Source organism: Amblyomma maculatum, chromosome 8 (genome assembly GCF_055883805.1).
Source record: "Amblyomma maculatum isolate TAMU_Amacu chromosome 8, ASM5588380v1, whole genome shotgun sequence".
Taxonomy (NCBI): Eukaryota; Metazoa; Arthropoda; class Arachnida; order Ixodida; family Ixodidae; genus Amblyomma; species Amblyomma maculatum.
The window spans coordinates 36,264,721-36,271,944 of NC_139351.1; the positions used below are offsets into that span (position 1 = coordinate 36,264,721).

The 7,224-nt window shown below is 53.7% G+C and overlaps 1 pseudogene; it reads right to left on the reverse strand.

Moving 5' to 3' along the window:
* Positions 1-349: 349 nt before the first annotated feature.
* Positions 350-2,983, reverse strand: LOC146180980 (uncharacterized; annotated as a pseudogene).
* Positions 2,984-7,224: the final 4,241 nt, after the last annotated feature.

Sequence of the window (7,224 nt, forward strand, 5' to 3'; positions counted from 1 at the left end):
TTTTGGAGAAGTTCCAGTGGAGGTGTATCGGAAGAATGCATGAGTTTGGTGAGGTTATGTCTTTGGGTAGTCTTTGACTGCGTGGAGTCTATTAAGTGTCGAAAGAGGTTCCAGGTTTGAGGTAGACTCATGTTGCCATCTAGCTTGTTGCATAGTGATTCCCAGTTTTGTCGTGAAAGAGTCGCTGCATGTGCCTCTATCTCTCTGTTAAGACGGGCGAGGCGGCGTCTAAGTGTGCGGTTCCAACGCTGCTTTTGCCAGCGTCGTTCTAAGCCTGATTTAGCTTCCCGTAAATGTAGGAGGTTGGAGTCAACTGTGTCGCTTGGGAAGTCCTCTTGTAGGGGAAGAGTTACGGATCGGACATCACTTTGTAGTTGTTTGGACCATTCAGTGATGTCCGTGATGGGGGCGAAGGCGCGGGCTGCTCTACGTGATCGGAAAGAGTCCCACTTCGTGAAAGTGGAGCCTCTGGGAGGCCTGCGGGATAGTTGAATGTGTAAGAGAATTTTGATGATGCAATGGTCGTTACCTAGATTCTCTTGTGTGTTGCACCATGTGGCATGAGGGAGGCGATGTGCGAACGTAAGATCTGGTGTAGTGTCTCTGCAGACACTGGTTCCCGTGCGCGTAGGAAAGGTAGGGTCGGTGAGCAGAGAGACCGGTTTGTTGCGCGGCTAACCACATCCGCCGTCCTTTTGGTGTGTCGTGCGGGTAACCCCAGGAACTATGTGGGGCGTTAAAGTCTCCTACGACGAGTAAGGGGCACTTGTTTGCTATGCGCTTCGCAAGTGTAAAGAGGCGTTTGAAGTTGCTTTTGAGGCACTTAGGGTGGCTATATACATTCAGAACTAAGAGGCTGTTCGCTCGAGCGTGTTGCGGAACAAGCTCAATTAAAAGGTGATCAATATCTTGAATTGCTAGGGGATGGGAGATGGTGGTAATTGAGCTACTAATTAGAACGCGAGGGGGTGTGGCTGATGTGGGCAGAATAGGAGTATAGCCGGGGAGGGTGAGCGGGTTGGAGGGTTCCTGCAGGGCAAGGATGTCAGGTCCCGTAGCGCAGGAAGCAATTGGTTGACCGCATGACGCTTCTGGCCAAAGCCCCGGCAGTTCCACTGCCAGAGTGTAAAGTAACGGTTCGGAGATGCCATCATGAGAGTCGATATGGGGAGAAGCCATAACGGGTGGGTGGGAGTCACGAGCTACGGCAGGGATAGGATTGTCTTGTCCTTCCGGTGCTTTGGGCTTCTTTCGTCTATTTGGGGTGGGGTCCCGCTTTGGGAGACACGTTGCGTAAGAATTGAGCCGGGATTCAAGATCGTTATAGCGGTCAGAGAATCCTTGCGTTAGCACGTCGAATCGGTGATTAAGAGTAGCATTGTCTTGTGATGTGGATTACAGCGTCTTTGAGGGTTGCACATTTCTGGTTGATGTGAGTGATAGCGTCCTGCAATTTTGCCTCAAGGCGTTTAGCAAGGGACTCAAGCAGGGTTTGTATGTCGTCTAGTAAGATGGGGGTGGAGGGAGGGGGCGTCGTGCACAGAGTTGAATTCGTAGGGGATTCTGTGTCAGCCTCCACTGCTAGCAAATCAGGAGAAGTAAGGTGGGAGTGGCTCGGCAAGGTGTGTGCGGTGGGTGGGTTTGGGGGTGGTGGAGGTTGGGATGCGGTAGGAGCGGGGGCAGGGGGAATGGGAGAGTCAGTGGCAAGAGCACTTATCTGGGCTTCCAGTTTGGCGATGTGCTGACGAAGGGCGATGGCTTCTGCTCGGGCTACTGAAGCTTCTGCTTTGGCTGCCGCTGCCTCCTCTTGGGATTTCTCCAAGGCATGTTGTAGATTGAGAGTAGCTGTTGGGGGTGTCGTGTGCTGGTGAGAAGAGTTTGGGGTGTCCCAGGCTTGTTTCAGCGGCACTGTCCAGGCTTGCTTATGTTGGCTGGGCTGGGCGCGTCCGGACGACAGCTGGAGAAAATTGTCCCTGGATGCGACCGATTCTTGCTGCTGCGTTTGTAGGTGGCTTGGCTGTTTCCGTGGCTGGTGAAGGTTTCGCCCCTTGCACGATCCCGTACCGGTAAGGTGAGGGCCCTCGCACAAAATGCACTTGGGCGTACAAGGAGGGTCTTGTTGAGAATGTCGTGTTCCACAGCGGGGGCAAACGTTGGTCCTGGGGCTTGTGCATACGTCATGACGGTGACCCGGCTGTCTGCAATTAGTACAGGCGTCCGGACTGCCGCGGTATGGGGTGCAGCGGTGGATGGCTCCCATGTATTTGTTGGAATGTGGGACTGCGTTTGCGTCGAAGGTGATCAAAATGGAGTGCGTCTTTCCCATGCGTCGGGCTGCTAGTATGGTATACTCCGGATTTCTTCTGACGAGGTCTTCGTAAAGTTGCGTTGGGGTCTCGTCATCATAGGCATTTGTCATGACTCCTCTGGTAGAGCCCGGTGGAGGTGCCACGTAAGCCGCGCACGGGTAGGTTTGGTTGCCAATGGTGAGGGAGGTCAGCGTCTTGAGTGTCTCGGCCGTTGGGATGTGTGTTGTTGCCATGGTGAAAGTGTTGTTGGTCGGGTGGATGCGCAGGCAGAAGTCGTCCGGTAGAGCAATTTGGAGCTGGCTCTGCACTGCCTTCCAGAGTCGAGGTGTTGGGACGTCTCGGAGTCGTAGTTCACCTCGCGGGCGAACGACCACTCGGATAGCGTTGGGTGGGAGTGGTGGCAGCTGCTTGCTGCGCTGCACTGTGAGACGAGCCTCCTTGGTCGCAGGTGGTAGACGGGCTGGCACCTTGCCGCTCCAGGTTGCGGCTGCGGCGTCGCGCGCCGCGTTCCTGGCGTTCGGGTTAACTGCCTCGGAGGTAGCGTTCTCGGAGTGGCGAGGTGGTTTCGGCGAACTGGCTTGTCGGGAGGCATAGGCTTTATACAGGACTGGTGTCCAATCATCTGACAGTAGCTCTTGTGCGGTAACGGTGTGGCCTTCAGCCGTTACTTCCATGACAGCGGCTGGTATCGCCGGCGGTGCCGGCGGAAGAGCGGAGGCGAAATTTGGCTTAGCTGGGCGGCTGAGCGTCTCAGTCCGATAAATGTTCTTAAAGGAGTATAGACATTTTTTGAAGCGTCGGAAGGAATACGATTGCTTTCCTTGTTATACAGAGATGCTGCCCAAGCAATCCCAACCTCGTACGTTTCCGCGAAGATATTTTAATTTGATTTTAAAAACAAGCCAGGCAAGTACTCTGTTTTTCAAAACCCATTGGCATCGACATCTCTGTGACGAAAACGTGTACATAGGTAAACAACATGACGTCATCAAACAACTCTGACGTGAAGTCGGCAAAGCAAAGAGCAGTGACGACCCATGGCCGGACTTGAACAGCGCCGCCGCCGCTTCCGGCCGTGCCCTGAGAAAGAACTCCGCTTCTGCTCGCTTTACTCGATGGCTTCTTCGTTGGTGCATGTTACAATTACCTCACCGGTGTACGAATGGAGACTGCCTGCTAAACACAGGCCCCAACAGCATGCTTGCACAAGTGTAGGGCTTACGGCAACGGTGCCTGTCGATGGCGCACCGGGAACATACTGCGCCGCTCCCCGCCTACCCTAGACGTCGCTAGCCCTAGCTGGTTTCACATCGAAGCGCCAGCGAAAGGCGCTTCGGAACGAGCTGACGCTGTAAAAAACGTCGGAGTTTGGCTATCGCAGATCGCTGCTCATTCGCTTACATAGCTATTTTTACAAAGGACTATCAGTCACGATTAAATTGCGAGGATTATTCGGCCAATACGGAGGTCCTGTAGAAATAAGTACAGTGATACAAGCGAACTTTTTTTTTCCGACAGCTGCTGCCCGGTGCGATGCACCTGATGTCAGCTAGCTCCGCTGCTGAAGGCGTCGCGGAAAGCAAGAAATTATTTTAAGAGATGGGCTTGCCAGTAAAGCGGCGCCAAACGTGGCGCCACCTGGCGGCAGAGGACAACGGATGAACTCCACATAAGCTCCGCTGATTTCGTGTTTTTACCCTAGACAGTGAGACCCTACTATACTTGCGTTGATATCCCCGGTTTCCTGAAGACGAGCGGAATCCAGGGACACCAACCAGAAGTACGTACAACGAGTTTTGACCATTTTAGGTCAACTTTTCCCCGTGACCAAGCCAGATGCCTCGCTAGGCCTACTGCGCCGCGCCGAAGAATACGGAGCGCTGCGTCGCAGTGGCGTTCGCCACCTGCGTCGCAGCAGCGTTCGCCAGCTGGGCTGCGCCGTGGACCGTGCCCGCGCGCCGTAGTTCACCATGAGGGTGACCGTAGAAGGCATCCCAATTTCTCGAGAATTAGCAGACAGTGATTGGTTGACTAAAGTAAACAAGCTCCGGGAAGCGCGAACATCAGGGCCTGCCGTGCCAAATTTCCCTGGAGACAAAGCGGGACCGAACCAAGCGTCCCAAATCGACAATGGGCTACGTGCGAAGACGGAAGCTGAACTCACGCCTCGGCAGCGAGGACGCTTACTAGCCAAAAAATCTGTAGCATCGAACAGCCTCGCTTACCCAGCAACGCTCTCAAGCTAATTGTGCGCCCACGGGGCGGACTGCTACTCCAAGATTACAACCTACCAACTACTGGAAGCGATTTGCACTGCTGCTCGCTTCACCAGGAACGCTGTTTGTCACGAAGACCTAATACAAGCTAACCTGATCCAGAATACTTTCGCGTACTGCACCCCAGTCGTCGAAAGAGCTGAACGGGTGATGCAACTCAAAGAGATCGCCGTTGACAACAAGGCGTATGAGATATCAGTCTACTGCGCTCCAGATAGTTCGAGCCGTGGTGTGATTCGCGGCGTCGACCTCCGACTGGATCGTAATACAATCCAAGCAGAGTTACAAGACAACCGTAACCCACCCATTGTGGTCTTTCGGCGGGTCGGGAACACCACCGCAGTACTCATCACATTCTCTCAGCGCCAAGTGCCTACCTGGGTCTACTTTTGCAATAGTCGCCACAGATGCAACTTATTCAAGAAGACGTACGAGGTGTGCTATTCCTGTGGCGAGCTCGGTCATCGAGCCGATGTTTGTGCAAGCACAACTACCAACTGCAGAGGTTGCGGACTATCCAATCCTACCAACGACTACACGTGCAAACCAATCTGCCGCCTGTGCGGCAAAGAACATCTCACGGGCGATAGTCGCTGCAGGGAAATCTTCAGGATTCCTTGCGATGTCAAGCGCAGGAAGTGGGAGAAAATTCGAAATGCTGAGGAAGAGAAACTCAAGACCCAAGAGACTGCCAAGCGGATCACACTCCAGCGCACCAGCCGATGGGACCGGCAACGCTCCAATAGCCAGCAGCGGCAGCTCCGAGATCGCTCGAGCTCTTTTCCACCCTCAAGTCTCCCGCTCCACGGATGGGTTCTTAGAGGACCTCCCGGACCAATCCCGGGCCACCTGCAGTCGTCCAGCAGACAGGGGACTCTCCTCATCCTTTGCAGCAGCCACCTGGGCTACCACCATCTCTACCCGATCTACGAGAACGTCAAGAACCTGTGAGTACGCAAGAAGGGACTCCCACTACTCTAGACACACAAAAAGCGATTATGGAACTGACAGCAGTCATCCAACAACTTATACTCAGAGTAGAGGCTCTCGAAAAGCCAACGGCCGCACTAATTCCGTCTCCCCCGCATCCGCAGGGTTCATATGAATCAGTACCTATGGATATCGCTCCTCCCAACCGATCCGCACAAAAATGCAAAGCAACGTCCGACACCGACTCACCCGCGGAGGGTTAGCAGGCGCGTTTTGCCAAAGTTGAGGAAAGCTGCAACCTCAGTCAAACTCGCATCAAGGCTTTAGAAGCACACATCGAACGCTCACTCCACACAATCGGCTAAGTCACGCAACAATTTGAGATGCTGAGCAAAGCTATAGAAGCACAGGGCAAACTCATCGCTGCCATGGTACCCGCGGCCTCTGCGCCGACACCCGTTCAAACCCCACAACTATCCCAGCCTAATCATGGCGAGCAGCTCGGGTAACACCACCATCTGGCAGTGGAACTGTCGTGGGTTCGCGCGTAAGCATCCGGTCCTCCAGCAGTTCCTCGCCGCGAGTGATCGCCCCGAACTAATAGCTCTCCAGGAATGCGACAAGAACACGAAACTTGCCGGTTACAGTACATACCTATCGGAACGAGTAAAGCCTCGAATAGCTACTCTCGTCAAACGTAATGTCACTGTCCTCCAACACAATTTAGATACAACTTTCCCCGAATACGTCTTCTTAGAAATAATACCTCGACCCTCGCGTAAACGTTGCACTAGTCTGTTTATAATTAATGTCTACAGCCCTCCCCGAGCCCATAAGGATATTTTCGGTCCGCTTTTCCTCAAAGCCCAGCAGCTGGCGCAGGGGCAACCCCTCATTCTCGGTGACTTTAATGCGCTTGGGTCTACCACTATGACTCTGCTAAAGGTCGATGCCTTTGGAATGGCTGGCATACGCACCAGCTGACCCTTATTACGGACGTGTCCTACCCCACTAGACACGGTACGGGCCTACACCGTGATACAACGCCGGATCTTGCCTTTACGACCTCCGGAGTTAAAGCGACTTGGTGTCACACTCACGAAAACTTTGGGAGTGATCACTTCGTACTCGAAATCGTAATACACGAGCCCACCAGCCAATGTACGCGGCCGGCTCAGGTGATTGACTGGGACTCCTTCCGGACGCACAGGAAACAGCAGGACAAACCTCCCGCTATTACTGATATCAAGGCGTGGACAACCGAAATTGTCAAATAAGTGGCCGACGCCACTCAAACCGTCGAGTTAGAGGACAGTATCCCACACTGGGACCGCTACTACACCCATCTGTGGGAGCGCAAGAAGTCGCTCGAAGCTCTACTTGCCACTCGGAAAAGGGACCGCAATATCCGGTGTAGACTGGCGCGCGCACATACGAATATCGAGAACTATGCAATAGAACTCACTCGATAGAGCTGGCACAACATGTGTGACCAGATGATCAAGACTCCAAACGCTCGTAAGACGTGGAACCTCCTTCGACATTTACTCGACCCAGCAGGAGGCAAGCTCCAGACACGCCAACAGCTCGAGCGAATCTTCCACCAGTATCCTGGCACGTCTGACGAGCTCAAACAAGAGCTTATAAATACTTACATCCACCCTGAACCAACAGCCAACCTCCCCTTCTATCAGGGCGCGGACAAAATC